Below are 17,495 nucleotides of genomic sequence, written 5' to 3'. Positions count from 1 at the left end.
ACTTCTCCGCCCCTCGTCTGGCGTCTCCCTTTCCCCTCACCCTTCAGAATTCTCACTGGAGAGACGCTGGCCCTCCCCGAGGCAAGGAGCCCCACCGAAGGCCAATCAGAAGCCGGTCCTGATTATGCTGTCCACCTTGGTAGAGGCTGGAGGCGCTGGGCGGGAGCAATTCACCTGATCAGTTTTGCCTTTGGCATCAAACTACTTTCATTTTCCAAGGTGCATTCTCTCCTTTTTCCTACCACCTCTCCCTCCCTTTTTCCAGGATTTTTGAGTGCAGGCACTGTGCTAAACTTGTTTTCCTACCAAAAAACAAAAACACCACAAAAAAAAAAAAAAAAGATAAAACCCAGGATGCTAAGAAACTGCTCTCAGCTCTGACAGTAGAACAACTTCTCGCTTGAAAGTCTGTACTGACCCAAGGATATGGTTAAATGCTGCAGGTGACATCACTGGTTGGTGAGGAGGGAAAAGTTGCCAACTAGATGCTTATGAAGCAGACATTTGTGCAGATGTGGCTCGGTGGGCAATCGCCCTGTAGAATTCTTCAGCAGGGATGTGGAGCTAGACTGCCTGGTCTCGAGCCGGCTTTTCCTTCGCCCAGCTGTGTGACTGCAGGCAGATCACCCTCTTGATGGCCAGACTTCCTCTTGTAAAAGGGGGAGCTGTTAGTGCAGGACCCACCTATGCCATTGTTATAATAACTCATTCATGTGTTGTAGTGTTTATAAGACAGCCCAGCACATGGTAAGCATCAGTCTTTATAGACATCATCGTCATCTTGGAGAATAAGCTTCCTGAAGAAAAACTTCTTCCAAAACCCACAGAGCAGAAGAAAAGGAAATACAGTATAGAGTTCCTTGGGTCTCTTATTCTTCACTTGGTTTCTTTTCTCAGCCATTAATTTCACTTATCCCTATGTGCAAGGTGTGACTTCAGGTGGTGAATAATTGATCATTAGCAAGATAGATGGACCACTTAAAGGTTGGCAATATAAAATTACGATGTTACTCAGCCTGTTCTTCATATTTTCCAGGTCCAGGGCAAGAGTACTTGGAGGCCTTCGTGTTATCTGTTGAAGTATTAAACAATTATAACTTATGTTGACAAGCTGTAGCTAAACTATGTTCTCTCCTCCTACCTTGACCAATGTGCCTTCATAAGAACCAGGAAAGCCACAGGGGAATTTACTTCTGTGACTCCTTCTGCTACTTACCCTCTTATTTACCACCTCTGGCTTGGTCCTACACTGTGAGGAGCTTCCTACATGGGCAGGGATGTGTGTGTTCCCTATAGCCCACAAGTGCCCACTCTATCCTAATCCCCACCTTAGCCTTCTTTTGGCCACACATCAAGTCTAATGGTGAGGAACCAGAGATAGTCACCCCTGAAGGAATGATCCAAGATAGAGGTCTCTACAGGCCTTGGAAAGGAGCTTGGGCCCCTCTGAGAAAAGAATGTCAGCGTTGTACATACCTGGAACATGTTCTAGAAGGGCGTGTGTATGTGTAAGTTCCAGGCAAATATGTACCCTGGCCCTGGGGCCTCTTTGCCTTGTATGGAGTAGCATGGCCAGAAAAGGGCCAAAACAGCCCATGCAATATATAGAACCAAGGAAGGGGTCCTCTTGCCTGGGTCTAAGGATAGTACTAATGTTATGCTTTTTATTTGTTATAGTAAATCATTATATCAAATAGATTCCGTGGTTATGTACAAAGGTTTATTTTTGTTGATTTTACTGCAAAGTACATTTTACCCACCACACTGGCAAAAATTATGCATATTTTAGCATATTTTATTTAGGTTCACCCTCACGGAGATAAGTTTTTTTAAGGGAAAAAATATCCCTCAATTTATAAACTAATTATTTTCAGCAAATACACAGGGTAAGCAGATGAAGCAGTTACTTAGCATATCAATTTTTTTTAGAACATCTTAGAGGAGCCTAAACTTAAATATAAGTAAACAGCAAATAGATAATTCAAAATAATTATAATTTGCATTTTATAGCTGATTTATTAAGGACATGACAAATCTAGATGCAAGACCTTCTTTATTAATAATAAAACATAGCAAACTAAGTGAATATTTCTGGAGTATTCATGCTAAAATTATGCATTCTAAATGTTGACACTTTTAACAAAATGCAGTGTTCTTCACTTTGAATATTTAATTTGCCGGAGTACTGTCTTTTAATATTGTTCTTAAATCCCTTTATATTAGCAGAGCTGATTTCTGTAAGCAGCTCTGTGTTTACTTACCTGGACTACAGGCCAGCAAGTCTACCTGGAGCAGCAAGGCTTCCTATAAGCTACAGAATGTCTTAGGTAGAAGTTAGAATCTAGTCACCCCTTTATTTCCTAGAGGAAGAAAAGGATTTAGGGTAGGTAAGGGACTTGGCCAAGGTCATGCAGCTGGAAGTCTGTGTGGTATCAGTGAATTTAGTTCTAAGTATGGGTCCCCAGGAGCCCCACTAAACAAACAGCAAGGAAAGCCAGTGTTTTATCCTTATAGTCATGGATCCTAGGGTGACCCATAAGAAGCTGCTGCTTTTGTAAACTCAAAAACAGGTTGATGAATTGAAAATTGGTGTTAGAAATATGTTGAAATTAGAGTTTTATGATTTAAATTTTATTTTTAAATGCCATTTTAAAAATAGATCCTATATATTTGAGTCAAATAGCTGCTTGGATATTATGTTTGTTTGCTACAGCTGCCATAATAAAGTACTGCACACAGCATGGCTTAAACAACAAAAATTTATTGTGTCACAGTTCTGGAAGCTGTAAGTCTGAGATCAAGGTGTTGGCAGGATTGGCTCCTTCTGAGAGCTGTGAGGAAGAATCTGTTTCATGCTTCTCTTCTAGCTTCTGCTGGTTTGTTGGCAATCCTTGCCATTCCTTGGCTCTCAGATGCATCATCATGATCTCTCCCTTCATTTTCCCCTGGTCTTCTCCCTGTGTGCATGCATGTCTCCAAATGTCTCCTTTTATAAGGACACTAGTCATATTGGGTTAGGAGCCCACCTTCCTCCAGTATGATCTCATCTTAACTAATTATTATATCTGTAATGACCCTAGTTCCAAATGAAGTTACATTCTGAGGTACTAGGAATTAGGACTTCAGCATATGAATTGGGGGGGGGGGGCACAACTAAACCTACAACAAACACAAACATGGAAAAATATTTGATTTTGCAATCTCTATACAGAAATATTAGAAATTGCATCCCATGCTATTAAAAAATTCGGTTTGTAAGAAGCAAGAACTCGAAAGTAGAAGGTAGGAGGGAAAAAAAAAAAGAAAAGGTAGGAGAAAAAGCTGTCACATATATGTATGTATGTGACCCCTTTGTCACTAAGCATTTACACTGGTGTGAGTATTTATTGCCTCATTTAAACCTCATGATGGTCCTTTGAGGGCACCATGAGCTTAAGCAACTGGCCTAAGATTATGCCATCTTAGGTAGATGACAATGATAATGACTATGTATTCTTGACCAGCTAGCAGTAGTGCTAGAATTCAGATGCAGACCTTTTGCAGTTGCAAGGAACTTGCTTTCTTAACTGCCATTTTATATGGCCTTAAAACTCACCATTTGCTATTCATCGATACCTACTGATATTTTTATTTTCCTGTATGAGATGTGTAAAATATAATGTATGCAGGAAGGTTTTTACATACACATGTGTCATTGTTTGGGGGAATAGCAGGAAGGTTTTTACATACACATGTGTCATTGTTTGGGGGAATAGTATTCACTGACAAAATGCATTTTTCCACATGCTGTCATATAGCACTATGCGTTCACCATTCTGTTCATTTTTCTCTTTGGCACTACATTTCTCATCCTTTGTGGCAGTCTGGCCGATGAAATGTGAATGGAAGTGATGCAACTGCTTCTAGGTATGGTCCTCAAATATCCTATACTCTCTTCCCCATTTTCCGTTTGTTGGCTCACTATATGCAGAGATTCCAGTGGAGAACTCCGTGGCTCTGGAAGACAACAGAATGACTGCAAAGAGCAGAGGATGTGACTTGGGCAAGAAATAAGCCTTTATTGTATTAAGCCATTGATATTTGGGTGTTGTTTGTTTCAGCAGCTGGCATTACTTACCCTGATTAATACACAAGAATGTCGTAGAACGATATTACACAAGTGCATCAAAATGCCTTTCCACAACATTCTCAAAGAAGATTTATAGGACTCTCCAGATGGTCAAGGAGACTGCAAACCTGGAACTCTGAGGTTAAGAGTCAATGTCTGAGGAAGAAGCATCTACAGTAGCTCTGTTAAATGAGACTTTCAGCAATAATGGAAGGGTTCTATTCTGTGCTGTCCAATATGATAGTCCAATATGTCCAACATGTGACTATTGAGCCATTGAATGAAGCTAGTGCAAATGAGAAATTGAATTTTTAATTTCTTTTAGTTTTTAAATTCATTTAATTTTAATTAAAATGTAATTTTTATGGGACATATAATGTGATTACATGGATTAGTAGGACAGCTACAATGTTGGACAGTGCAGATCAAGAGAAAAAGTGACAAGATGGATAAGGGGAAGATCATAAGTTACTGGGAGGTAGAAAGGTAGGAACTAGAATGTGAGATGCCATCTTTGGTGGGAGGTGATGGTGGTCAAGAGGGGAGGTGTGATCATTAATTTTATGTGCCAAGTTTGCTAGGCCATGGTGTCCAGTTGTTTGATCAAATACCAGTCTAGATGTTGCTGTGAAGGTATTTTTAACATGTGATTCATATTTAAATCAGTAGATTTTGAGTAATGCAAATTGCCTCCATAATTGGAGAGGCCTCATTCAATCACTTGAAGGCCTTAAGAGAAAAGACTAATGTCCCAGAAAAAAGAATCCTGCCTCCAGATTGTCTTTGGATTCGAGACTGCAGCATCAATTTCTGCTGAAATGTCCAGACTGCAGGCCTGCCCTATAGACCTTGGGCTTGCTAGCCCCTACCATTGTATATGCCAATTCCTTAAAATATATCACTCTCTCTCTCTTTCTCCAGATTATCCATCTAGCTACATATCTATCTTTCTTATCTATCTGTCTATCTATCTATCTACTTACCATCTTACAGGTTCTGCTTCTCTGGAGAACCTTAAATAATACAGGAGAGCATGAGGTTACTGAGAGAATTTTGCTCAAAGGAATTTATAACAATAATTTGAAACAATAAGAATTGAGTGAAGAGTTCAATAAACAAAGTGAAAACATAGATTTCCTCATTTTACTTATTATGTAAGCCAAGCTAATAATATTTGGGTTTCTAAAATACACAAGTTCTATGAAAGATAAATAACAGATATAGAATAACAGACCATTTAAATGTTTCTTTTTTTTTTTTTTAAAGATTTTATTTATTTATTTGACAGACAGAGATCACAAGTAGGCAGAGAGGCAGGCAGAGAGAGAAAGAGAGGGAAACAGGCTCTCCGCTGAGCAGAGAGCCCAATGCGGGGCTCGATCCCAGGACCCTGAGATCATGACCTGAGCCGAAGGCAGAGGCTTTAACCCACTGAGCCACCCAGGCGCCCCCATTTAAATGTTTCTAACTAGAGACTTCTTCCGCTTCTTCTTCTTCCCCTCTTCCTACCCCTCCTCTTCTTCCTCCACCACCTTCTCCTCCTCTTTCTCCTTCTTCTTCTTCAGTAGGCTCCATGCTGGGTGTGCTGCCCAGCTTGGGGTTTGAACTCAGGACCCTGAGATCAAGACCTGAGCTGATACCAAGAGTTGGATGTTTACCAACTGAGACACTGAGGTGCCCCTCTAGCTAGAGACTTCTTAAATGAGATGGGTTCACTTGGTCTCACAACTCTTGCATACCTATGATTTCCATGGAAGTCCTTGAATTATCTTTCATGAGGTCTTCAGGACTATCCCTTTGTTGACAAAGAAGAATCCTCAGAGGCTGTAGACCTGCAGTGCCAAATCCTTGTATGTATTCTTTTCTCCCTGTAGGACTGAATGGTGGCTTGGTTCTGCCTGGCAGGGATTGCTCTGCCACTGTGGATCCCTGGCTGCACGAGCAGCAGCCCTGTAGGTGCTGATGTCATGTGTGAACAACCTTTGAACGCTGTGATTCTCCTCAAAAATCATTTGGTGGATTTCATAATTGTTTGTACTTGGATGCACTTCTCATCAGGGTTCAACAAGTACTCCTAATTAGAAGGACTGGAAACAAAGGGATGCTCTGGGCCTACTCTTATAACTCACACACAGGTTGAAACCAAAGGGTTTTGCATAATAAATACCATTTCATTTGATGGCTATGTGTTTATGTTTATAAGGTGACAGGGTGCCAGGTGAAGAATATTCCACTTCTCATTGTCTGCAATTATCTATAGCATGTGTCTTTGTAGAAATGTTGACTTCACTCATTCCTGGGGCTCTTGGATGGTGGCTACCACACAGAGCACCCTCCCCTCTCCAGCAAATGCTTGCCGTTGTGTCCTAGAGAAGTGGTAGAATCCAGAGGTTGGGGATTTTGGTTCAGGTCCCGCTTTGCATGGTATAGTACCACCTCCTCTTACAAGCTACGCAAATTTGGGCAGATTATTTAAACTTGCTGTGCCCCAAATTCTTCAGGTGTGTTGAGAGGATTAAATTCAGTGACTGTGTGATGCACTTAGAATCATGTCTGGTAGAATTAGCTCTCAATAAACATAAGTTACCATCACTTCTTCAGAAGGCAAGGAGAATATCCCTTTGGGAGATGGAGAGAGTCATCAGAGGTAAGGGCCCACATTTTGCTTCTTACCATTTGTCTGTCTCTTGAAGGCATTTCTCAAGCTTTCTCTCCATCCTCCTTCTTCAGTCTTCACATACCCTCTCAGAGAAGTCAAGTCACTTGAACTTATCACCAAGAACTTGGTAGGTGGTGCTCAGTTGGGAATCTCAATCCATGATTCAGTTTCAGCCCCAACAGTTGGAGGGATCCTCACTTACCACCTCTCAAGAGTAAAAATCAAGGACTTGGGAGGGGGCATGTAGCACCGTATCTTCAAAAGATCACACACTTTAACATCTGAAGATCTGAGTTCAAATCTTGACCCTGTCTCACACTAGCTGTGTGAACACATTTCTTAACATCTTGAGTGCTTCATTTGGCTCATTTCAAAAATGAGGATAGTGATTTTTTCTTTTTTTTTTAAGATTTTATTTATTTATTTGACAGAGAGAGATCACAAGTAGGCAGAGAGGCAAGCAGAGAGAGAGGAAGGGAAGCAGGATCCCCGCTGAGCAGAGAGCCAATGTGGGACTCGATCCCAGGACCCTGAGATCATGAACTGAGCCGAAGGCAGCGGTTTAACCCACTGAGCCACCCAGGTGCCCCTGATTTTTTCTTTTTTAACAGAGTTACTGTGAGGTGTGAATAAGGTATCATTTGAGAAGCTCTTAGCACAGTCTTGGCCCATAGAAACCATCCAGTAAGCAAATGGTTCCAGTGTCTCCCTGAAGACAAGGAGCATTACTAATTTCTTAGGACTTTTAAATGTAACTAAAGAGGATGGCAACTGGTTCATTTTGTTAATGGTTGTGTGTGCACACACACACATGCGCCAATAAATACCATCAGATAGCTATCATTAATGGAGGCTTACCTCATTCCTAGCTCTTTATAAGTATTACCCCCATCTTCCATATAAACATTCTGGGGCACATCAAGAGTACACAGTCCAACTGAGGTCACACAGCTCATAAGAGGAGGCGTGGTATTATAACCTACACAATAGAGTACAGAGCACAAACACTCAACTGCTACCTTCTACTGCTCCTCACATGGCAAGTGTTTGTTGGATCAGGGAAACTGAAGCATGAGAGGTAATGCATGACTAGGGTGGGCTGGCCACTGCAGCATGAGCAGATCTTGGAGTGGGCCTGTGGAGGCATGGCAGAGGTGTTGCTTCTCCCCTGTGGTAGGTTTTCTTGGGCTGGACTCAATCGGGAATCTTGGCATCTATTTAAATAATGCACTGGGAGTATTTTAAAACTGTGTTTCATTACTATAACTCAATCGTAAGACTTCTGCAAGGAGGAAGACTGGCATATATTTCTTTGGTGTTCTTCAGTCCAGCTCCAGGATGAGAACCCAGCCAAAAGATTACCCCAAAATACCAATTGATGGGCAGATATAGTAACAAGAAGCCATTTTTTTAAAATTACAGTATAGTTCATATATTATAAAATTCACCCTTCTAAAGTATACAATTCAGTGGTTTTTAGTATAGTCAAAAACTTGTGCAACCATTATCACTCTGTAATTCCAGAACATTTTATCACCCCCAAAGGAAACCCTATACCCATTAGCAGTTAGTCTTCATTCCTTGGAACTTCAACTCCTAATAACTGCTCATCTATTTTCTGTCTCTACAGATTTACCTATTCGGAAATTTCATATAAATAGAATTATACAATATGTAGCCTTGTGTCTGAAGAAGCCACTATTTTCTAAATGCAATAAGATAATCAGTATATAGGTGTTAGCTTCCACATTGACCCTTGCATTAGTTTGCTGGGACTGCCATAACAAAGTACCACAGATGAATGGCTTAAACTTATTATCTCATAGTCTGAAAGAGGCTAAAAGTCCAAGATCAAGTTTTCAGCAGGGCTGGTTTCTTCTGAGGCTTCTCTCTTTGGCTTGCAGGTGGCTACCTTCTCCCTATGTCTTCACGCAGTCTTCCGTCTGTACCAGCCTATGTCCTAATCTCTTTTTATAAGAACACCAGGTATATTGGATTAGTCCCACCCTAGTGACTTCATTTTAATTTAATTACCTCTTGAAATAGACTATCTCCAAATAAAGTTACATTCTGAGGTACTGGGGCTTAGGGCTTCAACAGAATGAATTTGGGAGGGGGTACACAACTCAACCCATAGCAGCCCCTCAGTGTTCCTTTCCAACAGGAATTTGTGCCCTTGTATAGCACCCTCTCACACTTACAGTAGTGACATCCTAGGATAGATGGCTCTCTTTGAGGTAAGCCAGCCACCATACTGTGAAGACACCTGAGTAGTCCTTGGGAAGGGGCCATTGGGTATTAACTGAAGCTTCCAGCTAACAGCCAGTACCAACTTAACAGCCATGCAAGTGAGTGAGAGTGGATCCTCTAGCCCTGTGTAACTTCCTGAATGACTGCAGCTCTAGCCAACATCTGACTAGAGAGAACCGACCAGCCAAGCTGCTCTTGAATTCTGGTCCACAGAAACTATGAGGTAATAACTGATCCTTGTTATTTGTTATGCAGCATCAGGTAACTGATACAGCTGAGGTGGATAGCAGTGGTTGAAGAAGTCAATGACAATTATATACCCATTATCTTCTAGTGACAGAATTATCTTTAGGAATCCTCTTCAAGCCTCACAAGAGCTCTGCAAAGTGTGTGTTATCATCACTGTTTCATCGAGGCTCCGGGGTTAAAGAGATTGCTGAGGTCTTAAATCTGTATGCTTTCCACTGTATCACTGGACGGACCCCTACTGTAGAATACCCTCATCCACCAACTGGTGTTTACACAGTTAACCACTTGTTATTGCTTAGCAGCAATGAAAGTGAGCTAAAATTCTACTTTGGAAAAGTCACTCTTTTGCACTCAATGTTCTTTTTTTTTCCCCCTCATGTATTTCTTTACTTTCTCCTCTCATGTCTGTGTGTGTGTGTGTGTGTGTGTGTGTGTGTGTGTGCTTTTTAGTGTTTTCAAGAAAAATGACTTATTATTCCCCATGGATCTGTGACTTGGCTGGGCTTAGCTGGGCGATCTGGGTTGCATATTAGGCTGCATTCAACTAGGAGCTCAGCTAGGCTGAAATGTCCAAGACGGTTTCACTCTTATATCTAGGCTTTGGTATAGCTGTTGGCTGAAACTCTATTTCTATATGGTCCTGCATCATTCAGTGGTGTAGTTTCTTTCTGCAATAGCTGGCTTCCAAAAGAGTTCTCCTATATTTTATTATTTTTAAAGCAATATGTCATGCAAAATTCAACTGAAAAGATATAGAGTGAAAATATCCCTGCCCCCAGGCCCTTCTGTTTCTTTTCTCAGAGGTAACCAGATACTGCTACCACTTTTTAAATCAGATTTCCTGAGTTATTCTGAACACACGTGTCTACATGTATATTTATATAGTTTTATCTATGTAGCTATTATATCATTTAAAATATAAATGGTATTATTCATTACACACTTGAGCATCTTGCATTTTTGCTTAACATACTTGGAAATCTTTCTATATTAGTATATGGAGAGCTATAGATCCATACCATTCTTTTTAAATAGCTATAAGATGTTTTGTTTTACAGGTATTACATGAAACAATTTAATCACTCTTCACTCAATGGACCTGTTTTATTTTATATACTATGACATTGACTTTGGTGACATTTAATGCAGTAACTATTTACTTTTTAAAAACTGGCTTTATAATGTCACAGAGATAGGCATCTTTCTGGTACACCACTGTCACCCCACTGTGGCACTATGAGTAGGTCATTCATCAGATGTGTACACGTGCCATGCTTATGGAAACGTGATCCCATAAGTGCTGCCAGCTGATACCTCTAGTGTTTTTGAAACTTGCATCATTAAGTCATAATTACAGATGTGCTCTACTATTTTAGGGCTCCGTTCCCCAATTTCCATTAGATTTTTTTAATAGTCCAAACCACTTCTACTCCATTTTCTTAGAGAAATTATCCCTCTTTGGCTTTCGTGACCTATACCTGAGCCCCACCTTCAATCATTAGCTGTTTCTGTTGCTGCCTGAAACTACATAGAGTCAGATCTATTACTTTGTAATAACAGCCTTAGGAGACAAGCATGGCAGAGTTAGTACTGCATTGTTAGTATCGAAGTACATGCTGCTCAACATTGTATCATCAGTGTTTCAAGTGTATATTCCCACATTGAGTAAAACGAAAGGACATAATCTAGAGCCAAGAGAAAGGAGTTCTAACTCTAGTTCAGCTACTAATTAGTTTAATCATTTGTTAAATGACGCGCTTTAGTGTGAGTCCCAAAGGCACATCTCAAAGCAAGGGTTTCTTTCACACAATTGTTTTGTTTAGTGAGTGATCCCAGGAAGCAATTGAGAAAGAGGGTGTGCAAGACTGGGAAGGGAAGGAAGCAGATAACAAGGTTCCTTAATGAGCAGGTTACCACCATGTGCAGCTATTACTCAATTCAACTGGGACACCACAGCAACTACGTAAAATAGAACAGAATCATCCGGACTGAGGGATGAGGAAGTAGGGTTTTAATTATTTGTCTACTCCCATCACTCACTGATGGGAATTTGCTCCTGGTGTTTCCAATCTTTTGTGCACTCTCTGTGGCAGCCCCGGGACCAAAGAACACCTTCAGGTAGAGAGATACAGGATGCCTTTGGCTGTAGAGAAACTGTGAAGATCATTTCCAGGGGCCCAGGGGAAAATGGATTTGGACAGAATCTGCTCAGTTTGGAAATAGGCACATACATTAGCTAACAACCTAGCTTCTCGATGGAGTATGTCATGGTAGGGCAGCAAGTAAGGACTTTTTGAGCACTGACTCTGGGTCTAAAGGCTGCTTAGCACTCGGAGGTACACAAGAAATTTCAATACACCGCTAGGCACCTGGGTGGCTCAGTTGGTTAAGTGACCAACTCTTGGTTTACACTCAGATCATGATCTCACAGTCATGAGATTGAGCCCCATGGGTGGCTCCACACAGTCTGCTCCAGAGCTTTTCTCCCTCTGCCCCTCCCCACGCTTGCACACACACATACTCTCTCTCTCTCTCTCTCTCTCAAATAATCTTTGGGGGAAAAAAAGAAATTTCCATACGGGGCTTAGAATATCAGGCATATACTGAATGTTTACCCTGGGTGGGCCTTTAACATACGTGATCCCATCAATTCTAATGTAGTGCGGCAAGTTAAGAATTATTATCCTGAGGCTCAGAAAAGTTGATTTTCTTGTTCAAGATCCCACAGAGAAATAGAGGTCAACCCATGGTCATCTATGTGATCAATGTCCTCTAGCTGGCTACAGGGAGCAGGGACACCAGGCTATGGCTGACCTCTGGTTTCTGCTGGTTTGCTGAGAACTAATAAATGATGTTATTAAGGTTGTAGGATAAAAGATCAATTTTTAAAATAATTTTTTTAAATGTAAGATTATTTGTTATTTGAGAGAGAGGGAGTGAGCAAGAGAGAGAGAGAGTGCAAGCATGGGCAGGGGAGGAGCAGAGGGAGAAGAAGAAGCAGACTTCTTGATGAGCAGGGAGCCTGATGTGGGGCTCGATCCCAGAACCTTGGGATCATGACCTGAGCCGAAGACAGATGCTTAACCCAATGAACCACCCCTAGGCTCCCCAAAAGACAAGTATTTTTAAAAAATCTGTGTATTTCTATATACCAGCAACAAGCAATGGGAAATTGAAATTTTTAAAAATGCTATTTATAATAACATAAGAATGAAATGTTTAGGGATAAATATGACAAAAGATGCAGAAGTTTTATACAGTGGAAACTGAGTATTGCTGAGAGAAATTAAAGAAGATCTAAGTAAATGGAGAGAAACTTGGGTCAGGAGACTCAATATTGTTAAGATGTCCGTTCTCCCCAAACTGATCTATAGATTCAGTGGCATTCCAATCAAAATTGTAGCAGGCTTTTTTTTGTAGAAATTGACAAGGTTTGGGCACCTGGGTGGCTCAGTGGGTTGGGCCTCTGCCTTCGGCTCAGGTCATGGTCTCAGAGTCCTGGAATCGAGCCCCGCGTCGGGCTTTCTGCTCAGCGGAGAGGCTGCTTCCTCCTCTCTGCCTGCCTCTCTACCTACTTGTGATCTCTCTCTCTGTCAAATAAATAAGCAAAATCTTAAAAAAAAAAAAAAAAAAAGAAAGAAAGAAAAGAAATTGACAAGTCATTTCTAAAATCCATATGCAGAGAATCTAGAATACCCAAAACAACTGTAAAAAAGAAGAAAGCTGAAGAAGGAAGACTGATTTCTAGACTCATTATAGGGCTGCTGTCATCTACTACCTTGCTTAAAAAGAAACTGTTCAGCTGTCCCTTCCCCCAACATGATTTGGGTAGAAGAACTTGGTGGATGTACTCAGAAGCTGGAAGGTGGACGGGGTTGAGCTCAAGGAGGTCTCATCCTGAGTCTAAGTCCTGGGCCAGTTGGTTGCCTTGTGATAGTAAGAACTTCAGTGCATTCAAGAAAATGAGTTTTTTACTTGCTGGTTATGTATTTGTTGATTTTCTGGGTTTTGTTGTAAGTTGGGAACAACACTCTTTCCAGCTCTCTATATTATCAAGCAGAAACTCTAAATCAATGGAATGAATTTTAAATAAAAAGAAGGGATGAAATGATTCAGTGGTCTAGGAGCGGCAGTATGAAAAGAGGGCCTCAGGCCAGCTGAATGTTGGAAGATTGTCAGAAAGCCCTAGAGCACAGTCAAGGTTCTCTATCACTTCCCCATTTTCAATACCATGTGGGATTTCTTCTCCAACATTCCCTAAATTACTTACCTTTTCAAGCTTCCTTGAATATTTCAAAGCTGGTTCTCTCTATAACAATAAATTTCTAATGAACACGTTGGAAATTGTGACTTCATTATCTCTGAGCAATAAAAGGATAGAAAGGGAAAGAATTATCTGCTATCATAGTAGAAGAGGAAGACAAAGAGTTCCCATGACTTCCCAAATCTCAGAAAACGCACCTGGCATTCCAAGAGTAGGAGAATAATTTGACCTCATGTTATGTCCATTGAGATATTCAGCTACATCTCTGGAATATTTTGGCCACATTACTGACAAAAATGATTACCTCTTGTGCTGTAGAAAGCCTGTAGACAAGGTCAATGTCATTGTGTTTTACAGAAGCATTAAATAAGAATTCTCTCATCATAAAACCACAGAAATATTTAAGGTTTACTTAAGCAACTTTATAGAAAAAGCAGAATAAAGTTTCTTTCATGTTAACTTATCAACTAATTAATTAATTTCATAACCTCTTTAAGTCCTACAATTTTTATAACTCACCCATATTATCATTTTTTATTAGGTGCTTCATATTTTCCTTGCCTCAGTATTAATAAATTTAATGATAGCAAAATATTCTAGCTCATGACTGAGTCTTGGGAATTTGAGAACAAGAAATTTTGAAAAGATCTAAAAAATAACTCTAGAAGAAGATATTCACCATAGAAATTATGAACCTGAGACCCCCAGAGAAGCAGAAATAGTAGGCTCTGTCAATTCCTGTTCTGACACCTAATGTCACATGATAAACGATTATTACCTTTCATGGTTCTGTGAGTTGACTGGGCTCAGCTGGGTGGTTCTTCCTTGGAGTCTGTATCAGTCAGGGCTCTCCAAAGAAACAGAACCATTTATATAAAATATAAATACTTATATATTACATATTTATATATGTAATTGGTTTTATAATTTATATAATTTATAAATAGTATATATCACTATAATACATTATGCAAATTAATATAAATATAAATAATTCTAGTTATAATAATTATATAAATTGTATTACATAATGTGTTATATAATTACATTATAGAAGAAAAATATATAAATATAATTAAATTATATAAATATAATAATTATAATATATAATCATAATAATATAGTCATTATATAAATAAATATAAACATAAATATAAATTAATATTATGTGATTTATCATATTATATAATCATATATGTATACCTTTTAAAATCTGCTTTTTAAGGAATTGGCTGGAAACTTAGGAATTGAGGCAGCAGTCTTAAGGCAGAATTTCTTCTCTTCAGTTTTCTCTTAAGGCCCTCATGATTGGATAAGGCCCACCCACATATTTGAGGATAATCTCCTTATATAAAGTTGACTGATTTTAAATGTTGACTAAATCTACAAAATACCTCATAGCAACAACTGTATTAGTGTTAGATTACATAACTGAGTACTATAGCATAGCCAAGTTGACACATAAAATCCAGACATCATATGGCCTCTTGTATGGTTACAGTTATATGTCTTCTGAAGGCTGGATGCCCAAGAAGGGCCACTCCCATGGTGGTTGGTGCTGACCATCAGCTGGAAGCTTGGCTCAGGCTCTTGACCATGTCAACCTGATCCCTCTCTGTTGCCTTGGAATTCTCTCAGCATAGTGTCTGCGTTCTGAGAAGGAATGGTCTAGGAGGCAGCATTCCAAGAAACAGGAAATGGAAGCTGCTAGGTGAGTTAAGGCCTCGCCTGGAGCTAGTACACTGTTACTTCCACTATGTTTTAGTTGTCAAGGCATTCATGGGCTCACTCAGATTCAAGAGGGTGGAAATATAGATTCCATCTTTTTATGGGAGAGTGGTAAGGCCACACTATAGAGCATATGCGCTGGTAGGTTTAGTTGTGGGTATTTTTGGAAAATATAATGGCACTCACCATTTCCATGTACACTGGCCAGCCAGCCAACTACCAGCACCTACAACTCTTTGCCTCATGGCTTTCTCCAGTGGCCAGGGTCTGCTGTGCTTCTTGTGAGACAGGTCTTCAGCTATGGGAAATTCATACCTATCCACTGCAGTTCTCAACCAATAATTGACAAGAGCTGGATACTACAATTCCTTTGCTTCCATAACTCCCTTAGTAGGATTAAGTTCCAGTTGCAGACGATGGTAACTTGCTTGATAATTCACTCTTCATTGTTGACTTTCTTTTGTTGTTTCTCTTCCCTGCTTTCACTACTGTGTTGCTTTCTGAGATCACCTACTGAAAAATTTACTTGCCCTCAAATCTTTGTCTCAAGGTCAGCTTCTGGGAGAATCCAACTGAAGTTACATAGAGTAATGTGTCCAAGGTCAGAGCCTAAACTAGGGGCTAAGCTGACTCCCAGTCAAGAGTACTTCCCATATTTGTTATATTCTGAGAGAATTTCAGAATAATCAATTAGACTTTATTGAGTGATGGGGGAGGGCTCATAGAAGAAAAATTTGAAGTGTCTATTAACTACATTAAACAGATGTTGCTTGGAAAGAGCACTGGAGTAGGAGTCAAGGAATATGAGCTCTCACTGTTCTGTGCCGTGAGTATGTTGTGTAACTCCCAAGCATGAACAGGAAAGACTAAATTCCCATTCCACAGTCACACCTCCAGCACTCCTGTAAGAGTCAAACGGATGACGACTGCAACAGCAGTATCAGAAAGAAAAACAAGCAAATGAATGGAACAATTTAATTTTTCTCAATTTTGATGACTCATTCAATAACATATTATGTTTTAAATTTTCTTGTAAGCTTCTCATGTAGTCCTGATCCACATTTGAGAAGTAGACAATTACCCAACACATCATTCTACACTGTCTGGATAATCAGGCTATGTTGAAAGTTTTTGGTTTTAAAAAACAAAATCTTCAGCTTTGATCTTTAGCAGACAGTTGTCAATGGCTCACTTTAACAAGAAAGGACTCCAGGGATAGACAGTGATCTCTCTGTCTGAACAACAAATGTTCCTATCATTGCAGAACATACATAGGCATGAACTGCCTGGATAAAGATAGTCATGATATTTTTTTTCCATTGGTTTATTTAAAAAAGAAAAGCCCATATATTATAGCTTCCCCCCCACCACTAGCTTCTTTAGGATTTATGAAATTCACCTAGCTCTCTCTCTCTTACTCTGTGTGTGTGTGTGTTGAGTTTTTGATACCTATCTCTTTGTATGTTAGTGAGTAGGGTAGAAAAATACAGAGAACAGATTAATAAGAGAGAGAATATCTCAAAAATATCTCAAGTAATAATACTGATAATGTTCTGTAATAAAACAACCACAGGGTCAGGGTGTATGTCCTTATTTGCTTACTAAATTGATCACACTTTTCTGGTTGAAAGGTAAAATGCGATTTAGGTGCTAAGAATTTAAACTTACAGGGGTGCCTAGGTCGTTCAGTGGGTTAAGCCTCTGCCTTCAGCTCAGGTCATGATCTCAGGGTCCTGGGATTGAGCCCCCGCATCGGGCTCTCTGCTGGGCAGGGAGCCTGCTTCCTCCTCTCTCTCTCTCTTTCTGCTTCTCTGCCTACTTGTGATCTCTCTCTGTCAAATAAATAAATAAAATTAAAAAAAAATTAGAACTTACTTTGGTTTGACATCTATTTTTTATGGTTTTTTTTTTAAGGGAAATAATTTGATTTGGTCTATAGTTTGTTTAGAAAACTTTACTTTCCAACTTAATTGAATCCACAGCTGCTGGAACTGGTCTTTCTACCAGTTAGCTAGTGCTACACACTAGCCTTTGCTTCTGCTAAGGTGGGAAAAGACTTAATTTGGGAATTATATTTCTCTCAAAGATCAATCTCAAACTGGATATTTTTAAAAAGATATGTTAGTTGACAGATTCATATCCACATTACCACCTCCAGAGCAGGGGATGTTCTTTCTTTTGTTTATTGTTCTGCTGGTGTGTTACATCCTGAATGCTGAAAACTTATTAGCCTCCTC

General features: G+C 39.8%; 1 long non-coding RNA gene across 2 annotated transcripts; it reads right to left on the bottom strand.

Moving 5' to 3' along the window:
• Window positions 1–1,016: 1,016 nt before the first annotated feature.
• On the bottom strand, window positions 1,017–14,353 carry LOC116868754. Of its 2 annotated transcripts, none has more exons than XR_004382885.1 (4): window positions 14,309–14,353; window positions 13,728–13,853; window positions 13,537–13,627; window positions 1,017–1,072 (listed from the first exon to the last, which is right to left on the bottom strand). It is a non-coding gene; the product is annotated as an uncharacterized LOC116868754 (long non-coding RNA). The 2 variants fall into 2 exon arrangements; XR_004382884.1 differs by lacking the exon at window positions 1,017–1,072 and adding an exon at window positions 11,302–11,378.
• Between the last annotated feature and the right edge of the window lie 3,142 nt (window positions 14,354–17,495).

The sequence above is a fragment of the Lontra canadensis genome, unplaced genomic scaffold (genome assembly GCF_010015895.1).
Source record: "Lontra canadensis isolate GAN:19392208 unplaced genomic scaffold, GSC_riverotter_1.0 scaffold16, whole genome shotgun sequence".
NCBI classification, from domain to species: Eukaryota; Metazoa; Chordata; class Mammalia; order Carnivora; family Mustelidae; genus Lontra; species Lontra canadensis.
This window is presented reverse-complemented; position numbering and strand designations above follow the sequence as displayed.